Consider the following 20,653-nt stretch of genomic DNA (forward strand, 5'->3'; position numbering starts at 1 on the left):
ATAAGAGCTCAAAGGCAATGTGTGTTCTGATAATCTTAACTTTGTTGACATGACATTATCAAATGTATGTGGCAGACACAGACTGCCAACATAAGTCTGTTACTCCTGCAGTAACTTCCTCCTGACTAGGATCTGTATCTGCATCTGTATAGCGGGTATAACTGCCCTTCGGCGTAACACACCAGCTTCACAGGCACGCGGCGCGGCAGCAGCTGGTTATAGGATAGCATAGAGCACAAACTTAATTAAGATAATGTGTGTTTTAATGATATTGTTCTGAATTTTTACTAGAATGCACAAATGACATCAGAGATGATGATATCCTACGTATGAGGCGGAGACAACCAGCCCTGCAAAATCAGCAATTTCCTGTAAGCGTTCGCTGACTGAGCAATCTGCCGCTTGCATGAGTTGATGGAAGACTCTGCGTGTCTTAATCTGCGCATGACTGATCGGAGCTCAGAGCCACGTCATGACAACTCATCTGATGTCTTCATGCAAATTAACCCAAAGGGTAATCAAGCTCTCCACAGCTGCGTACGGAGACTTAGTTGCTATGGTAACACGATGAGAAGATAGCCCAAACTTGCAGAACTAAAGGCTAAGATGTAAATCAGAGAAGAATGTCGGATCTGTGGGATCTGAGAAGCTCATACACACACACACACACACACACACACACACACACACACACACACACACACATGCACACAAAAACAAACCCTATTGGCAAACTTAAGGTAAAAAAAGTTCAATGGAATCACTGTATTTTGTACCCTTCTATACTGATCAACTCATTACATTTGCACCACACACATGAAATAAATTCATCTGGCGCCTGGAATTAGGATGTCATGAGCAAATCTGTTAATTCCAAGGTAAAGAAATTATCCGAGAAATTCTGATTATACACATCTCAAGGTTGCACAGTGTTATTCTACGGAGGCTCTGTAATCAGCTAACGAAGATGCGCCCTGTCTAATTAACCCGTAGAGATCGTTTCTCTTAATGAAGGCATGACATGTTTGCTAGTTAGGGTTTTAATGTCAGTATGCATTAATGCTTGCATCACAGTGATTTCATCTTGTTGTTGTAAAAGTCATGCAGTGTTGGAAATTGTTTAAAAGTTGTCAGTGACAGCTGTCTGTCATCATCAAGTCAATAGAAGGCCAGACATGTATATATAACCATAGAAACCAATAGCCATATAAACCCAAAACCTTTGCTGTTGATGTGTACAAAAATCTGGTATTCTTATACAGTGAGTAGAACTTAGGGCAAGGGACAAGATGATATAATTGTACCTTTTATCGTTCTCGAGGCACCTCCTCAATCACAGGACTCCCTTTTTACGTCCCTTCCAAAAGACAAATGCAGCTCCAACTGGAATGACCTTCCCCAGATTCAACCCGGGTTTTCCCAGTTGTTAACTAATTGGAACTGTGAGGCCACCACCAATTGAGCATCATATTCTTGCCATGATGATGATCATTATTTTAAAAAAAGGGTGAGATGTAGCAGGGGTAGGGTGCAGGAGCAATGTTACAGGTGACTGGACAGGCAACCCAGCTGTCCACATATCGTTCCACAAGATAGCAGCTGGAAGTGAACCCATTGTTCAGGCCCATCTAGCTTGATATTCCTATATAGACAGTCGAACTTTTGGATGCTGTTTGAATTATTCAACAGTCATTATAACTGTGGCAATTGTACCAAGAGTACACTGACAGTACAACATGCAATACAGCTTTCAATCTATGTCCCTTCCTCTTATTCCACAAGACTGGAAGTTATCACTACTATCGCTGGCACTGGAAGCATTTCATTTCAAGTCAGAGAACCAAGACACAGCCAAACGTATGACAGTAGTCAGTATATTCTATTCAACAATCATTTTAGAACAGAGAGGTAAGTATCAATAAGGGGGAAGTGGCATGGATAGAAATGTGGATTGCCTGTTGTGTAGCACTCCCACTCTTGATACTTACCTCTCTGTTCACAAGATTGGGAGTTGACACAACGTTCATGCCCAGCTAACCCTCGTTCCTACACTGTGAAAATTTGGGATGCAGCACAACCGGCAATCGAGCTTTCAAACTATAAACCTCCCCTCTTATTCTGCAAGATTGGAAGTTAGCAAATTGTTCATTCCCATTTAACACTCAAGATCTCTTCCTGTACGCTGAAACAGGAACACTTTTATTTGTTTTATTCAACACTTTAGATAGAACAGGGTGCTACAGTAGGAGGGCTGCACAACCGGCAATCCAGCTTTTGAACTATAAACCTCCCCTCTTATTCCGCAAGATTGTAAGTTAGCAAATTGTTCATTCCCATTTAACACTCAAGATCTCTTCCTGTACGCTGAAACAGGAACACTTTTATTTGTTTTATTCAACACTTAAGATAGAACAGGGTGCTACAGTAGGAGGGCGGCACAACCGGCAATCCAGCTTTCGAACTATAAACCTCCCCTCTTATTCTGCAAGATTGGAAGTTAGCAAATTGTTCATTCCCATTTAATACTCAAGATCTCTTCCTGTACGCTGAAACAGGAACACTTTTATTTGTTTTATTCAACACTTTAGATAGAACAGGGTGCTACAGTAGGAGGGCTGCACAACCTCCCTTGCATCACAAGACGTGAGGTTAATGCATTGTTCCTACAGACTCAAGCATGGCGGGGCATAATTGGCTAGGTCCATTCTTCCCGCATCGTCTTGTTATCTCTGGCTTGAGGGTCAAGTAATACAGTGTGACTGCATGGGATGAACTCATTCAAAGAGGTATGAAAGGTTCGGAATGAGCTTAGGTCCCTGCTCACTGCCGGATCGGGCCGATCTATCTCCGCACACCTCCTCGGGGGGGAGAGGGTTGACGGCGCATTCATAACGGAGAGAACTTCAGGCGAGGGAGACCCCGCGTTGGGTTGCAAGTTAGGCAATAACAAAGAGCTGTTTGTGCCTACCAGAAAACGTCATCCCGCCAGCGGGCCCCAAGATAACCGGGAGAAAGGAGGTGAGGTTGGAAGATTGCTACCATTGATGGCGTCTTGAGCAGCAGTGCTGGTGCAGGAGCTACATTGTATTGCCCTCGAAGTCAAAGTCAAAGTTCCTTTCTGCACCCATGGTGCATAGGGCGGCGCCCATCTCCATTTCAGTAGCCCTTGGGCCACACAACTTTGTGCAATCACTACAGCAGGGGGCTAGTCCACTGGTAGTGATGTGTGTTTAACTGCCATACTCTTCCCCAAATGCTAAGCAGAGTAAGCAGTATGTACCATTATGATACCAGTCTTTGGTACGACCCGGCCGGGGATCAAACTCACGACCTACCGTATGCAAGGCGAACACTCTACACACTAGGCCATTGCACCGGTCTAGCTATTGCCCTCCCATTGTGGATTTTGATCGTGAGACTGATACGCAATTTAGCAGGCTCGCCGGAGCCGTATCAGATCTTTGGCAATCCATCCCAATCAAGGAACGCAGCGGATGGATCAGGAGGGTTCCGGAGCGAACTGTAAAGTTTGCACAGGCTAAACTTTCTGACCTTCTTGGGGCACATTCAACCGAAGGCAAAACTTAATATCTGATAACCTTATTAGCTTGTTTTTATCTATAAAAAGGTTGCACTTGTCTTCCGAGTCTCCGAGTCACTGATGAAAGGTAAACACAGTTCTAAGGAGTCACCGTACATACATGACTTGTAGTCTTAATCTTTTCTCCCAGCTCTGTTTTCTTTGTTTCGTTTTTACTTAAGTACAGAACCAAGGAAACAAAATGGTGTTCCCTTCTGTGATAAACTAAGTTTGGTCTTGAAATATTATAATATTCTCTATGATGTAATGACATTCAATGTTCAAGTTTTCAGAATCTTCCCTCAGCTGTGTTCTGTGTGCAGCATGATAAATTATACACGCCAACGTCAACAATGGAAAATTAATCAAAGGAGCATAGCTAAAAGCTTTTTGATGTGTGTCGGGAAGTGTTATTTGTGTCATGTCTGGAAACCACAGACTATTTTTCTTCGGATGTACATGTAACAAGAGGAATTATTGAATGTTATACATTGCAGGAACATCTGGCACATATAAAGAACTACATCAGACATGAGGCTCATTAGGAAAACTGATGAAAACACAGCACAAAGGAAATATTTGATCAATGCTCTTTGTTATAGGAATGTGAGAGAAATTAAAACTGATCAACACAATACACAGCATTTCACCGCCATTTGAAGTATTATATCTATTAAGGTTACTAGTCACAAATATCAGAGAGCTTTTTCTTTGACAAAAGAGCATGGAAACGTATGACAATGATACACACAGCATGACATGCATTATATATTGCTCTGAAGCTGTCTTTAGTATCATTAAAAAAATGTCAAGACAGTAAAATAATAGAAGGGTTGTAAATTACAAATTAGGAGTTTTCAGTAAATGTATCATAAATCAACAGGAAAGGCGGGACTGTACCTTCAAGTACACAGTTTTAGGAGTGGAATTTTCCATATGATTGTGTTTTCAACTTGGGCTCTTGCTTGGATTATACTTGATCAAAATGTTCAAGAAATCAATCAGAGTGGCAAATACGGTAAATTCATTTTTTCCGGAGACAAGATTGTGCAGTAGGAGGGAAAATGACATTTTCGCCGATTTTGAAGTTAACTGTTGAAAAAATTCTGTAGTGAAATAGAAAAGAAACAAAGCACATACTCGTGGTGCGATAATTTGGTTGTGCACTCAGCTCATTGCTCATCGCGTAGAGGAAAGAACAACAAACATTTCCAAATTTACAGTAATTGTAAAAGTTGCTTGTACTGAAACCTTTTGTGATCCTTTTCCTTTTTTAACACAACTGAAGTGAGTGATTTTGGCCAGGGAGTGGCTCCTCCAATTCTATAGATGCTGCCCAGCTCCAAGCCTGAGGCTGAAGAAATCCGTGCCATTTGTTTCCATCGCCAGCGGCTTTATCTGGCCACAGTACGGACATTCCATCCGGAGGTCGGCTTACCAGGGTGCTGTTACCATGGTGATGACCTTGAGATTAGCACCTACGATCTCTCTAAGTGTCGTTTCAATTTGGGTCTCGCTTAATTTTCTGGCAATCTCATTTTGCTGCCTCTCTGAGAGAAGAAGAAGGGAAGGATATGTGCTGAGTAACAACGGGTGAGTTGTTTGGTCTGTTTGTTTGCTTGTCATTGTGTGTGTCATAGTAGGATTGGTCTGGACCAATCGTAGGGAATTACGCTGGAGGAAGCGACCTCTGACCTCCGCTCGTGCCGCCTCTATTCTGCGGCATCCGCCGTGCTGAACGGCGCGGCTGGGCTCGCCTCCCTCTCGATGTTACCACCATCCCACCCTTGCTGCTATTTCACTTCTTTCAAGAATGTATAGAATTGTGTAACTTCACCAACACTGTACGTAATACACTACAGTTTGTATTTGCCAAGACCACTGTCTTTGGCCGTTGATGTCTTTTGTACAACCGATAAGCCTCTACTATGGAGCAGTTTCACACAGATTAAAGACATCACATGCCCCAAACCGCGTAGCTCCCTCCTTGTATTGTCTATGTGTACGTAAGTGTAATTTGCAGTTACTTGACTATTGTACAGGTTGCGAGACAGGAGATCGTGTAACCAGAGACAGGCAGGATGGGAAAGTTTTCTTGGTCCGGGTCCAAATTTGTTCCCGAGTTGGGAAGGTTGGCTTGACCCAGGTCCAAAGTTGCATAGGCAGGAAAATACTTCGCAAGAAAGCCACAATATTGTATATTAAGAAATTCGCAAAAACTCACGGAGGTATGAGATCTTTGACTTGTTGTTCCATTTGGTTGAGTTTGATATAAAAGGCATTCATTTCAGTCTTACAACAGGTCACATTATGAAATTGAAATTATTCGTGATCATGAAAAGATGAATGTCCTGGCCTATAGCCCCTATAACCGGTTTAACGTTGCAGCACAAAAGCTATGTGCAATCAAACCAAATAGGGAATAACCACATACAGAAGATAATGAGTTCTGAATCCAGCCTTAATGTACGAGATTACGGCCCGACCTCCCAACCTGGGGAGTGTTACGGATGTGCAGGAAAGGACAATGATCTCATTTTGTTGTACATGTTGCTTAATAAGAATCTAAGTCATGAGTGGTTAATGATGGACCAAACAGGACATGAAAGGGGTGAAACGCACGAGGCGAGAAGTGCAGTCTCCTGACTCCCGGGGATCGAACCCGGGCCGCCAGCTATCAAACCCAACGCACTTACCACAGGGCTAAAAAGGTCCAGACCAGGTTGACTGGTCGGTACGTGGCACTTGAACCACACTGTTTACAGAGGGGTGACAACGGAAAAAAGTGCTTTAGAAAATAGTGGTCAGGAGAGCTAGTACTCGTCAACAGAATTGTAGAAAGCTGTGCTGTCTTAAAACATCGTCATGGCTTTAGGCAAACACTTAAAGTCTTATGCCAGTCGGCTTTGAGACGTAGTTAACAACAGGTTTGGCACGAAGTTACATGATCCTCTCAATGTGTAATCTGACACCGGGCTCCGTGTTCGGTGGCTGGAGGGTGTTTGATGTTTTATGAAACGTGACATCGACTGTAGAATGTCACAGGATAATCCCTATAATTTTCTGATAGGCTTGGCAGGAGCTTGAGCTGTCTGAAAGCATCTGTCAATGTCTTTACTTCAGGAAAATGGGAATGTCTTGCATGTAGATCTGGGCTGTTGGTTGTGCTGTCTTCCTGGGTCTAAGGTGCTTTAAAAGTGGCTTTGCTGTCTTCCTCTTGAGAGTGTCTTTAGATGTTTCTTATATAGTTGCTGCCATACATTGTACAGTGTACAATTGTTGTGCAATAAAGTTCATTATAATTATTATGTTGGACAGCAACTTTCTGCAAAAGTCCTTGAATATTCTGGTGATGTCATAACCAGTGACGCAAACACTTACTGATGGTGGTAAGTCTTTAAGTTTAGTATTATTAAAGACTTTGCGATCAAAAATTTATTACAGGTCTGGCACAAAGTAACACAATACCGCTAATAACAATACTGGGTTACATGTGGGTTGCATTTGATGTTTTATGAAACCTGAACTTGACTTTGACTGCAGGATGTCTCAGGATAGATTCCTATAATTTTGCCATAGGCTTGGCACACAAGCTTGCGTCGTCTGAAAACATCTGTCAAATGAATGTCTAAGCTTCAGGCAACTCTAGACTGCCTATAATTTCCTGACATCTTGTGACTCTTAAAGGAGTTGGTTTGTGCGTATAGTCCTACTGTCTGGTTCTTCTGGTAAATAGCCTGTAAATCTATCATATTTCAGTGCAGATTCATTCGAAGCCTGCGGTCCTATGGCCGCACCTGGGGCAACTACAGTCACATGAGGTAGCGCAGAATGGCAACCGCTCCAAACCAATGCCATTCAGCTCCATCTATTGTAAGATTCTTGCAAATCAGCCCATGGCTGCAAAGAGAGAGTAGTCGGCCCACCAAAGAACAATAAGAACCTCCGATTCTCCTCCTGGGTCAGTTAGTCAAGCTTGTCTAAATCTTGATTTTTCTCAATTATAAGGAGAAGAGATGCTGCTTCAGTTAGCGTTAGTTCAGTGCCCAGAAGAGGTCCATGTGGCCTTGCTGCTGAGCAAACTCGTTTAAAAAAGGGGAAAAGAAACAATTTGTCTAAAGAACTGTCAGTGAATAAAAAGACACTTTGTACACAACCATGCATTAAGTGATTTATTCAACCCACGTTTCGGTGACCGTCTGTCACCTTCCTCAGGGCAATTCTGACTGACGGTCACGAAAACGTCTGTTGAATAAATCACTTGGTTGTGTATGAGGAGTCTTTTTCTTCAGTGACTTACCAACCTGATGAAATTATATTCATGGAATTCGAAGTAACTTTGCTGCATAAGTCAGTCATCTTTTTGTAACTGTCCCAAAAGGTGTGTTAGCATCATAGCTGGAGGCAAACCCTGATTCCTTCTGACACATGACCATAAGAAGTTGGTTCTTAGGGCAGTGAAAATCCCCTTATGTATAGCAAGTGACTGGAGGGGTATGCAATGTTTTATGGAACGTGACCTTCAACGACAGAACGTCTCAAGGTGACTCTTATCTATGTTGGCCATCAGCCTGGAGGAAAGCCATGTTGTCCCTAAACATTCGTTTGCGTCGTAGCTTGAAGCTAAAGTTAAAGTTAGTTCAAGTCCTCCCGCGCCATACATGTACATGGTGGTGCCTATGGTGGTGCATACATCTCCATTCTGAAGCCCTTGGGCCACACACCTTTGTGCAATCACTAGAGGATGGAGCTAGTCCACTGGTAGTGTTGTGAGTGTTTAACCCCCATATTCTTTCCCAGGTACAATGCACTTTTAAATACTGTATATAGCGCCTTTCTTCTCTGTCATGACCAGCAGAAGAGGCAAATACTGATGACTTTGTTTGTTTGAGCCTTTGTTTATTCATCATGATAAGCTCAAATCGGCCTGCAGGCCACTTTTCATTGAGGTCATGAGGGAAGAGGTAAGGGTCAGATAAAATATGGCAGATACAAAGTCATTTGAGTGGCACTGCTAATAACTGTATCAACATATAAGATTACATATGGTACAACAATATACAATTGGTACAATTTTGGATGTGCAGGCTGTAAGAAGTTAGTTGCTGAGGACGTGCAAAGTCCCACAATCCTCTAATGTACTCAGGCTTCTGCTTACAAATGGCTTGAGGGGTTACCGTACAAGACATGCTATTATAACAGAACATGACCTTAGCCACATAATGTCTCAAGGTGATTCACAAAGTAAGCCAGCTGTCTGCCTGTCGCAAAGCTGCACTATCCCAGAATTACTCAAAATTATGACTTGAGGCAAACATGATTGTCTTGTGACATGAAGTCACTTGCAGGGGTGACACAAATTTGCCGGCTTGGTTCTCCCCGGGAATCAGACGCTTTATGCCAGCCAAATCCACTTTAATTTGTTCTCTGCGGTAAAAGAACCCAACACACTTATCGAGAAGAATAGGGGTGACCCGGTGTGCTTGGCCAAAAACGTGAGCCGTGGCGAAGCCGCATTGCACTACCACTAGCTAGTTCAAAAAGCATCAGGCTTCACCTCAATTGAGAATGACTGCTTTATTTTTCTAACTTGCTGTATGACCTACATCTTTTGTAGCATCATATTATTCTTACAAGTCATTCGAACACTTTCTGTCTGTCCCTAGAGGCCTTTTGACGTCACAACCTTAAATGCAAACAATTGACACAATGTGGGCTCTCATAATGGTTAGTAATCTCCAAGCAGATCTCCACGGTGCGCCGAAAATCATATATGCTAGCCAGAGAAGCTCCAGTCAGCCACAGAAGCTCCAGTCAGCCAGAGAACCTGCAGGCCACACCTACCGGACTGGAGCTTCTCTGGCTAGCATATACGATTTTTGGCACACCGAGGAGATCTGCTTGGAGATTAGTTGGTTGGCCCAAAGGTAACAGATATCTATGAAAAAGGCTTTCACTTCTAACTTAGTTCTCTGAAGAATGTCGTAGCATAGTCCCTACAATGCAAAAGTCATTTGAACACTGTTCTTCTGTCCCCAATGGTCTTTTGACGTCATAGCCTGAAATGCAAGCACTTGTCAAGTCTTGTGGCATATTGGCTTTATTAATTTATGCCTCATCACTTTTGAATCAATTCTCTGTAGATCACCTAGTATCAAGCTCCTACAAGACTGTTCTGTCCCTAAAGGCCTTTTGACGTCAAAGCCCTGAGTACAAAGTCAAACACTCTCGTCTTCTAACATATGCCTTGGACTTTGAAAATGTTGGTTGCCCCAAAGTTACTGTTGGTAATAGGTATTTATGGAACGGGCCTACATGACTGTAGAATCCGCTAGCATAGCTCTTACAAGTCATTTGGACACTTGTGCCGTCCCTTAAGGTCTTTTGACGTCATTGCCCTGAAATGCAAACACTCATGTCTTGTGACATTGGAGTTTAAAAGATGTTGGTTGGCACAAAGTTATGGGTAACTGATATTTACAGGAGTGGCCTTCACTTTAAAATTTGTTGTTTTGCAGAATCCAAAACATCATAAGTCAATTGAACAGTCTTGTGCCGTTTGACGTCATTGCCTTTGATGCAAACACTCAAAGACATGTCTTGTGAGAATTACGCCAGGATTTAGATGTTGGTTGGCCCAAAGTTATGGGTAACAGATATTTATGGAAGGGGCCTACACGTTCATTTTCAGCAGAGGTTACAAAATAATGCTGCTTGATAAATTTCCTAGTAGTACCCAATTTCTATGTAAATCTGTTGCCAGCATAGAACAACGTTATGCTGTCCCTAAACGGCCCTTTTTGAGATCGTAGCCTGAGGTGCGTGCCGATGTGTTCTGACATACTGGCTCTCAGAAGTCGTTTGTTGGGGCAGCACAAAGCTGCTAAACCCTCTTACGTCCTGACATTTGTTCACATGCAGGTTGCTCCAGGGTATTTGTACGTGATGTTTATGGAACACAACCTTTGCTGTCTCACCGGGCGGACTCCAGGACCCGTCCCTCCGTCCTAGGATGGAAATTTGCTTGTCGGGACGGAAGAAAATTCACACCGTCCATCCCATCAAATTGATGAAAATGTACTTTGATTCTAATAAGCTTAAAATGATATATTAAACAACGAAAAACAATTGCAACAACAAGGGCTCCAAAAAATGAGTGGGACAGAAAAAATCTAAAGCTGGAAACAGCCCCGGTGCCTCAAAACACTTTTTTTTTACCAACAAAATGGTCACCAACCTGTTCTGCACAAGAAATTTTGAAATTATGACTTGAAGGCAAATGCAAACACCTTGCGACAGGTGGGATCTAAGGAGTGATGGTTGCCGGGGTGGAAGAAAACTACATTTCTCCCCCTGGGTCTAAGATGTTTGATTGAAGTGGCCTTCACTAAACGGGAGGTCTTGGAATAGTTCTTACAAATTGGCTGGCAGAAAGTTGTGCTGTCCCGAAAAGTCTGTCAGTGTTGTGACTAGGGGTGAATACTGGTTTGGCTTAATAAGGTCCAAGTCCAAGTTTAGGTCCAGAGATTTAGGGTCAGGTCCAGACCTGAACCTGGACCTGATCCTGTCCAGTTGATGTTTTGTTTTATTAAACCAATATTACTGTAAGCATAGAGAATTAATACTGACACGCACAACTATAAAAGTTTCTTGGTGAGAAGACTTTCAAGATAAACCAGTGTTTGATATTTGAACGTTACACTTATTTTGAATACCTTTTTTGTCAGAGGGGAGACTCAAAACACTTTTTATCAAACAAAATAGAAACATATATTTGTACTTTGTTCAGTTTTTTTTTGACTCGGGTTTTAATAGGCTTTCAGGTTTTTGGACTCGGTTCTTGGATGTTATCAGGTCCAGCCAACCGGTATCCACCCCTAGTTGTGACAGATATTAAAAGGCATAAATTTCTTGTGAGATGCAGGCTCCAAGGAATGAGCTGCTGAAGTGAAACAAAGTATAAGATGAAAGCAAAAGTGGCCTCCACACTCTTTCCATGCAGCATATCTTAGAGAAAGATCTTGATCTGGTCATTGGATGATCAATGATCATTGCAGTTCAAAGGAAGAACCCAAAATTATCAAGAAATTTTTGGAAAATATGCAGTATGACATAAAAGTCACGATCAGAAAACGAGCTATGTTTTTTCATGTGTTGAACTGTGATTTACCTTTTTTTGGACAATCGTAATAAGTTGTTCACATTTTTCAAAACAAGTACAAATTTTAAGAGTATCGATACAACCGACCGTTTTGAGTATATATTTAAATGCAACAATCCCCACAATACGAAAATAGGTAAATATCTTAACGACTGCTTTCACATATTAGGAAAAATACCGAAACTAATGATTAAACCAACTCGATCATAACTGTTACGCTATATCAAAATGTATGCTAGCCCTTATTGTATTGTATTATTAATTAGGATGTTAAGTTTTATTCTATACTGTCTTCTACTTTGTATTATGTTAACGAATTCTTGCCATACTTTGTACCGTGTACAATTGTCGTGCAATAAAGTTCTTCTAAAGTTCTTCTATTCTTAGATTTGCTACAAGCACACTTTCAGCACTATACTTTACCAGAAATCAGTAAGGATGCATTTTGTAAAACACTTAAAATCTAATCCTTTCCATGAAACAACTAATTTTCTACCCCTGCAAACCATGACTGATTTGGCAGGGCCCAGCTCTAGCATGAGCAACATCACCCCAAATGTTGCATGTTCCCTCAAATCTTCTGCAGTGGTATTTACCGGAAGTGCACCAAAGGTCGCTGACCCTGCCCTTTGACCTCAATTCCCCTCTCCTGTGATGGATCGCGCCGGTTCCTAATGTTATTACGGAATGACGGAAAGCTCCCGATAGCCCAGAAGACACCCGCCCTTCATCCCAGCACAATTACAGCTGAACTCCGTCTTAAGGCACTAAATCTTGATTAAGGTGCCAGTGAAATGAATTTTTCTCTGTCATTGACGTAAAAAGTTGGTCTGCACTGAAAATGTAAAATGTAATGATTACTATGTTTTTTGTTGTAATCTTTAGATAAATCAAAAGTTTTCTGTGTACTCTTTGGTGGGACAACTTAGCAAGGAGTCGTGACGTACTCCAGACCTGACGGTATCCTCACCCCCTCCATCACATCACAGTTAAAGCCGAGCTCAGCCTCTCCTCATGACATTTCCTCCACCCAACTACATTTGCCACAAATATGAGAAAACCTGCACAAAACTTTCCATGGTAACAATCATCTGAAGGATTTATTCGTTGTTGTAAAGGTGTTGTAAGCACAAGTGAAAAACTAGATGCACGCTGGGGAATTTTAATGACAATACAATGCAACCTGCATTTTTGTCTGTACCAACATCAGACAAGACACCTGTAAACAAAAGATGACACCCATGAAATCCAGTTGATGTGTCCTAAATGCCACCCAGACAAGTGACCACCCTGGTGTATCAGTATCCTTACCTCCTCCATTACATCACAATTACAGCCAGGCTCAGCCTCTCCTTCTGACATTTCATCCATCTCAACACATTCAGCAGAGCTCAGCCTCCAAATACCACATTGGCATCAGACCACCAAATGCCACCCTAAGGTTGTCAATTACCCGTCCTTACAAAGAAGTCGTTGACATTCTGCTGAGATCCCTCCACCTCTCAGTTTGTGCGCATCAATCTGCTTCCATTGGCTCTCCCGTCACCCACGACTTTTGCGATGATTTCTTGACATTTGCAGATCCGTCAAACAGCAAATTGTTTGGCGTGACGGCAACAGCAGGTTTGTTATCATCATCAAAAGCTCTGATCTGGACCAGTGAAAACATTAGCCTTGACAAATGGTTGCACGATCGCAGCGACAGAGAAAGGGTAATGTGTATAAACAACGCCAAGCCATGGAGAATGCAAACCCTCATCTGCCAGGGCACATTTAAAATGGAGTTCTTGATCAGCCACCAGATGCCACATCATTGTCCAACCACCAAATACCAATCTTGGTTTTTGGTTGTCCATACGCAGAACCCTCTGACATTCTCTCCACCTGGGAGCGTCAATCTGCTGAAGTTAAAGCTTCCATCGCCTTCTTCATCACCTCCGGCTTTCGTAATGATTCTGTGACATTTGCATCTGTCAAACAGCAAATTGTTCAGCGTGATGGCAACAGCGGGTTTGTGATCAAAAGCTCTGATATGGACCAGTGAAAACATTAGCCTTGACAAATGGTTGCACAATCCCAGCGACAGAGAAAGGGCTATCTGTATGAATAAACAATGTCATGCCTTGGAGAACGCAAACCCTCATCTGCCAGGGCACATGTGAAATGGAGTTCTTGATCAGCCACCAAATGCCACATCATTGTCCGACCACCAAATACCTTATAATCTTGGTTTTTGGTTGTCCATACGAAGAACCCTCTGACATTCTCTCCATCCGGGAGCGTCAATCTGCTGAAGTTAAAGCTTCCATCACCTTCTTCATCACCTCCGGCTTTCGCAATGATTCTATGACATTTGCATCTGTCAAACAGAAAATTGTTCAGCGTGATGGCAACAGCGGGTTTGTGATCAGAAGCTCTGATCTGGACCAGTGAAAACATTAGCCTTGACAAATGGTTGCACGATTGCAGCAACAGAGAAAGGGTTATCTGTATGAATAAACAATGTCATGCCTTGGAGAACGCAACCTCCATCAGCTACTAGATTCCACATCATTGTCCGATCACCAAATACCAATCTTGGTTAGCTGTTCATACACAGAACCCTCCAACATTTCCCATGGACCTCTCAGTCTCTCAGTACTGGAGGGTCAATCTGCTGAAGTTAAGCTTCTTTGTCACATCTGACTTTTGCGATAATCATTATTCTATGACATCTGCAGATATGTCAAACAGCAAATTGGGCAGCGTGATGGCCAATCAGCCACCAGATACAACATCATTGTCAGCAAGACTACCAAGTACCAATTTTGGTTAGCTGTCCATATGCAAAACCTACTCACATTCCCATGCATGGACCCCTCAGTATTGGAGCATGAACCTTGCAGACATTTGCAGACTTGCTACACAGCAAATTTCGTGGCGTGACAGCAACAAACTTAAGGCTTTGATTGTGATCAGAAGCTTCTGGACCAGCAAAAACAGGGAATCTGCTGAAGGTGAGGCTTCCATTACCTTATTTGTCACCTCCGACTTTTGCGATGATTCTATGACATTTTCAGATCTGTCAAACAGCAAATTGGGCAGTGTGACAGCAACAAAGCAACATTGAAGTCCCCAATCAGCTCCCAGATACCACATCATTGCCAGCTAGACCACCAAATTCGGATCTCGATTAGCTGTTCATAATTACGCAGAGCCCTCTGACATTTCTCATGGATCTCTCAGTCCCTCAGTCTGGGAGCATCAATCTGCTGAAGTTAACCCTCTCCCTACTGCCTAAATCTGTAACCAATAGAGAATTGGGTACCAAATGGCTACTTCAGTGTGCTAAAGGTTAAAGCTTCTTTGATTACTCTCTTCGTCACCTCCGACTTTTGCGTTGAGTCTATGACATTTGCAGATCTGTCACACAGCAAATTGGGCAGCGTGACGGCAACAAAGCAGGTTCCCAATCAGCTCCGAGATACCACATCATTGTCAGCTAGCTATAGACCACCAAATACCAATGTTGGTTTGCTCATAGCGTCATATAAAGAACCCTCTGACATTCCACATGGACCCCTCAGTGTCCCAGCACAGGAGTGCCAATCTGCTCAAGTTAGAGCTTCCTCCTCACCTCCGACTTTTGCGATGATTCTATGACATTTCCAGTTTTGCAGTGCGGCAAATTGCGTGGCGTGACTGGGACAGAGGGTTTGTTAAAGCCAGAGAGATCAGGAGAAGTCTGTCTGGGATGATTTTCTCTGGACCGCAGACAACGATCTCTGACAAATGGCTGTGCAGAACTGTAGTGACAGTGGAAAGGGCACGCACATCATCTCTATTGGTCAACCGGTAGTATGGGTACCCTTCAGCATAGCACATCAGCTTTGTAGGCATGTGGCAGTAGATGCTTATACATATAGAATACAATACGGGGTATTCCGTATCGTCCGAGGTGCAACCAGAGGGTCAGGGCTGGGACCAAGGGTAATGCAAAATACACCGTGTTGTATTCTATTTAGTCATACTCACCCCCAAAAAAAAACACATTTCAATGCAGAATGCGCCAGAAGTTGAGAGAGTTTTGTGTCCTCGACCTGGTCTCAACAGCCACTCAAGGGACTGAGGCAAAATGGTTACAGTCTGAGGGGGTCGCTCCAGACAAGAGAGTTTTAACTAAAAATAGATGTACAATTGGACGTGACTGTTTTAATGTCGCTCGTGACTGGAGATGGTTGGCTGCGCCATTCGGTTGGACCGCTAGGTTTAACTGTATATTATGGATTTATTTTGTATCTGCTATTCAATAGATATCTAAATCTTCTGTTTATTAGAAAGCCATAGCTTAGAAATGAGTTGAAAGTGCAATGTCCTAAAATCAATGAAGTTAATCACATTTTTCATAAAAGTAACCGAATCAACAATTATCTCACAAATTGGAGCAACCCTTACCTCCTCATTGACACTCATTGACATGTAGAATAGCAAATTTAAAATGCAATTATGCTTTATTGAGTTCAATGTAATCAAATTACTTGAAATCAATGACTGTACACTCAGTAGTAAAATAACTTTTTGGCATGAAGGCTATGATGGACTCTCAATAGGAATTAGCAATTTACACCTTTTACAGTTTTATGCTTTTTTTAATCAATTTTTCATTCAATACGACTTTCTTTTGGTTGAGACTATTCTAACTTGTGACATAAAACGGTACGGATATTCCTTGACACTAAAAACAGACTGAATAAAATCAGCCAAGGAAGAACCCACTCTAAATCAGGCGGGTCGTGCTTGGAGCAGTGCCCCGGGTAGCGGTTTACAGCATGTACACCGTAATTAAAGCCGTCAGAACAGATTGATTTGGGGGAAAGAGGAACGCAGTCGGGCTGTAAAAATCCGGGCGGCTTCTGAAGGGAATGAATCACGGGATATTACCGTGTCGCTGACCCCTTGCAAAATGGTTAAACCACTCGCCATAACTTTGGCTTTTTAAGTGTGGACCCAAAAGTTCCCTGTTTTATGTGGCTTTTCAATTGTTTCATCTAGTTAAATCAGTGGACCTTGCTAAAAAGGTAGTCCAGTAGCCTTTTTGAGGCCGTAGGGGCAGTGGGTTGTTATCCACTGTGTCTAGAACATTGCATTGGTAGGTGGAGCCCATCCCTCTCCTTCCACCGCATTTTACCTCCCCAGCCAAAGTCAGGTACCCATTTCTACACCTGGGTGGTGTGAGAAAAGATGTGTAAAGTGCCTTTCCCAAGAATGAAACGCATAGCCAGGAATGCCAGGAATCTAACCTCCGACCTCTCAATCTCGAGTCCGCTAGCCTAGCCACTGGGCCATTCAATGCCACATGGACCTGGCTACATGTTGCAAAACCTGGTAAGTGTATCAAAGTTTAAACAAGCGAGCATGTAGCAATCGATTATTTAGGCAAAGAAAGCCCCCGCAGAGACCAGCCTCACTGCGGTAAATAGATATGCATGAAGTGATGTTACCACTGAGTGTTAATTCGTCCATCAAAGTTATTGGATCTTACTGTACTGTAACAGAGAATCGACTCTCTAGGGAATGCCCTGCAAGGATATTCTAATCATCTAAAGTCACAATGGATGAATGAATTTGATTACATTTTTATCAATATATTCTAAGGGTTCTCGGAATATCCGATTTTGAAAAAAAAATTGGGTCACTTACCATTCACATTGAATTTCCAATTTTTGTTTCAGTGTATATTTTCTCTCTGATTTATCTAGTACAAAAATGTTGGGCTGGCGTGCTGTAAGCCACCTATGTTACATGCAGTAGGTGAAAGAAGAAACACATTGCACAAACATTGTCACACCCCCACAATCCTTGATGGACCAGTCCTCAACGCATTGCGATTGAACATTTTTTTTTGTTTTGATCAGTGTATTTTTTCTCTCCGGTTTATCTTCTTCTGTACGGTCTAGTGTGCTGCAAACCACCTAATAGTATATTGTACATGGCAGTCGGTGAAAGAAGAAAATTGATACATTGCACAAACATTGTCACACCCCCACAATCCTCAATGGACCATTCCTAGACACCAATTTCACCTTCACCTTCACCTGAGTTAAAATCAATTTCAGTCGACTTTATTCTCTGCCCTCAAACGACCTCTACTTACCTCTAACAGATGGAAAAAACCTACAGGCTATCGTCTGTTTAAGCATTGAATAAGGCCGCATAAATCTCTCCCTACATATAGACTGTGTTGCCCTTTGCTATAATGAGCTTATGTCTTCATAGATAACATTGTACTTACAAGCTCAAACTAGCAATGGAGTAGTGCCAAAGTTGTGCCCCGGATACATTTTTGTAAATGTTAGCAATGAATAATAATCATCATCATAGTGAATTCGAAGGTCCTTATCTTGCCAAATCACTCAGCCGCTATGCTATTCAATGAGTCTGTTTCCATAAATAACGATGCATTGTACTTTCAAGTTCAAACTAGCAGAGGAGTGGCCACAGGCTAAAGTAGTGCTCTGGCTAAACGTTAGAAAGAGTGAAATGAATGAATGAACTTTATTACTCGACAGTTGGGCAAAATAATGAATAACTGGAAGTAAATTCATACTGGTAGGCTCTGTGTTGCAGAATCATTCAGCCCTAAATTTGTTCTATAATGAGCTTAAAGTCTTTTCCCATCTACAAGATTACTACAATGCCTTGTACATTCAAGTTCAAACTGATATAGGAGTCAGCCCCAGGCCAAAGTGGTCCCCGGGCAGTTAAACGTTTAAAATAAATACAGTGAGAGTCAATACGGCCCTATCTTGCAGACTGCCCGTGCTATAATAATGAGCTTAAAGTGTGTTTCCATAGATAACGTGTTACTGTAAAGTTACAGCCACACAGGCTAGGCCATTGAAGTACTGCCCCGGCTAAACTTTTGAATTGAATAAAAAAATGTGAGAGTGAACTTCTAGGCTCTCTCTGGCAGACTGAAATGGCACCATAATAAGCTTAAAGTGTGTTTCATTGATATAACATGTCACTGTAACAATACATTATATTTTTAAGCTTAAACTGACAAAGGAACTACCACAGGCCAAGGTAGTGCCCCGTATCTGAAATGAATAAAAACTTGACCAATGTGAATTCCTAGAATTCCTAGGCCCTATCTTGCAGACTGCCCCTGTACTATATATAATGAGCTTAAAGTGTGTTTCTGTATATAATTGTATATCTAAGCTCAAACTGAGAAAGGAATCGGCCACAGGCCAAAGTAGTGCCCAGCTAAATGTTGGAAATGGATAAAAACTTGTAAATCTTCCAAGGCCCTATCTGGCATTCTGCCACTGCACAGTGTAACAGGCAGATCTGCTACAATAGATAACCCCAGACTCGAGCATTTCTGTCCTGGTATTCCTGTTATCATCACTGCCCACTTGTTCAGTTCCCGACTCCGGGAGATTCTGACATGCTCTGGAACTGTTATACAACACGGCAGACACATCATTATAGCATTGTGTCATCGGTGTCCAGACCTGGTCAACAGTACAAGTCATCCGAATAAGCTTCTGACATGCTCTGGAACTGTTATACAACACGACAGACACATCATTATAGCATTGTGTCATTGGTGTCCAGACCCGGTCAACAGTACAAGTCATCCGAATAAGCTTCTGACATGCTCTGGAACTGTTATACAGCACGACAGACACATCATTATAGCATTGTGTCATTGGTGTCCAGACCCGGTCAACAGTACAAGTCATCCGAATAAGCTTCTGACATGCTCTGGAACTGTTATACAGCACGACAGACACATCATTATAGCATTGTGTCATTGGTGTCCAGACCCGGTCAACAGTACAAGTCATCCGAATAAGCTTCTGACATGCTCTGGAACTGTTATACAACACGGCAGACACATCATTATAGCATTGTGTCATCGGTGTCCAGACCCGGTCAACAGTACAAGTCATCCGAATAAAAGGTCGACTGATCTTTAAGGGTCATGGTTATGAAGTGGTTGGTTGACTCTTCTGAGGTAGGCTTCAACTTCAACTTTGCTTGTCCTCAGATAACCCCATTAGAGCAAAGTGGGGGGGGGGGGAGGACGGAGGCTGAAGAGAGACATCTAGTAAAAATTTTATATTTTTGCAACATTATATAACATTATGAAACTGGTGCTTTTTGTTTTCATGTGTTGAGAAACAAAAATAGCCTGGAGCCCTGATTTTGTGAACTTAATGCTTTTTGTAAGGATGTGACTGTTGTAGTTGTAACTGTTACTGTAACAGTGATTATTTGAAACAAATGTATGCAGAAAATCCAACGTCTGAGAATAGCAATCGTTATAGTGGCTGCTCACCTTCAAACATATTTAACTACGGGTAGATATAGCAAAGTTTTTTTTTCCCGTGAAAATTCAACTCTAACGAAAAATGTTTTTGAAAAACAAGGAAATGAATTTGTATGAGATTGACTCCTTTTTTGACATTACATTTCCGTCACTTTTTATCCAACTATAATGATCAAATCTTTTTCTGCAAACAGAAAGCCTACGACTTATCTGCAGTCTCCATGGAGACAGAGAAACCTCTAACTTAAAGATGAAAGCCTTTTTGGCTCCTCTCCATGAAGAATGCACCAGACAAGCTCAAGAATAAACTTTAAAGTGACTTTTTTGTCAAAAAAGGTCCTTCAACTACAACCTCAGCTTGGCTTTATCTCCAGATAACCCTGTTAGGGGCAAAGTAGAGGGGGGAGGTCCCGGTCTAAGGTCAAGTCTCAACTGTAGAAGACAAGATGACCGGGCCAGGCAGGGCGCTCCACTCAGGTGTTGTACATGGAAAAAAAGAAAATCAACCTGTGTCAGTACAGGCCTAGATGGTCTGGTATTTAAGTTGGCGGCCTCTCCGCCTCTGGGAAAATTGCCGTGAAATCTACCATAT

General features: G+C 42.2%; 1 protein-coding gene across 4 annotated transcripts in view; it reads right to left on the bottom strand.

Annotated features, from left to right (window-relative positions):
* The window catches only part of LOC136440300 (leucine-rich repeat-containing protein 4B-like), a 282,914-nt gene that overhangs the window by 53,672 nt on the left and 208,589 nt on the right, over positions 1-20,653 (bottom strand). The gene's annotated exons all lie outside the window — the stretch shown is intronic.

This window comes from Branchiostoma lanceolatum, chromosome 8 (genome assembly GCF_035083965.1).
Source record: "Branchiostoma lanceolatum isolate klBraLanc5 chromosome 8, klBraLanc5.hap2, whole genome shotgun sequence".
NCBI lineage: Eukaryota > Metazoa > Chordata > Leptocardii > Amphioxiformes > Branchiostomatidae > Branchiostoma > Branchiostoma lanceolatum.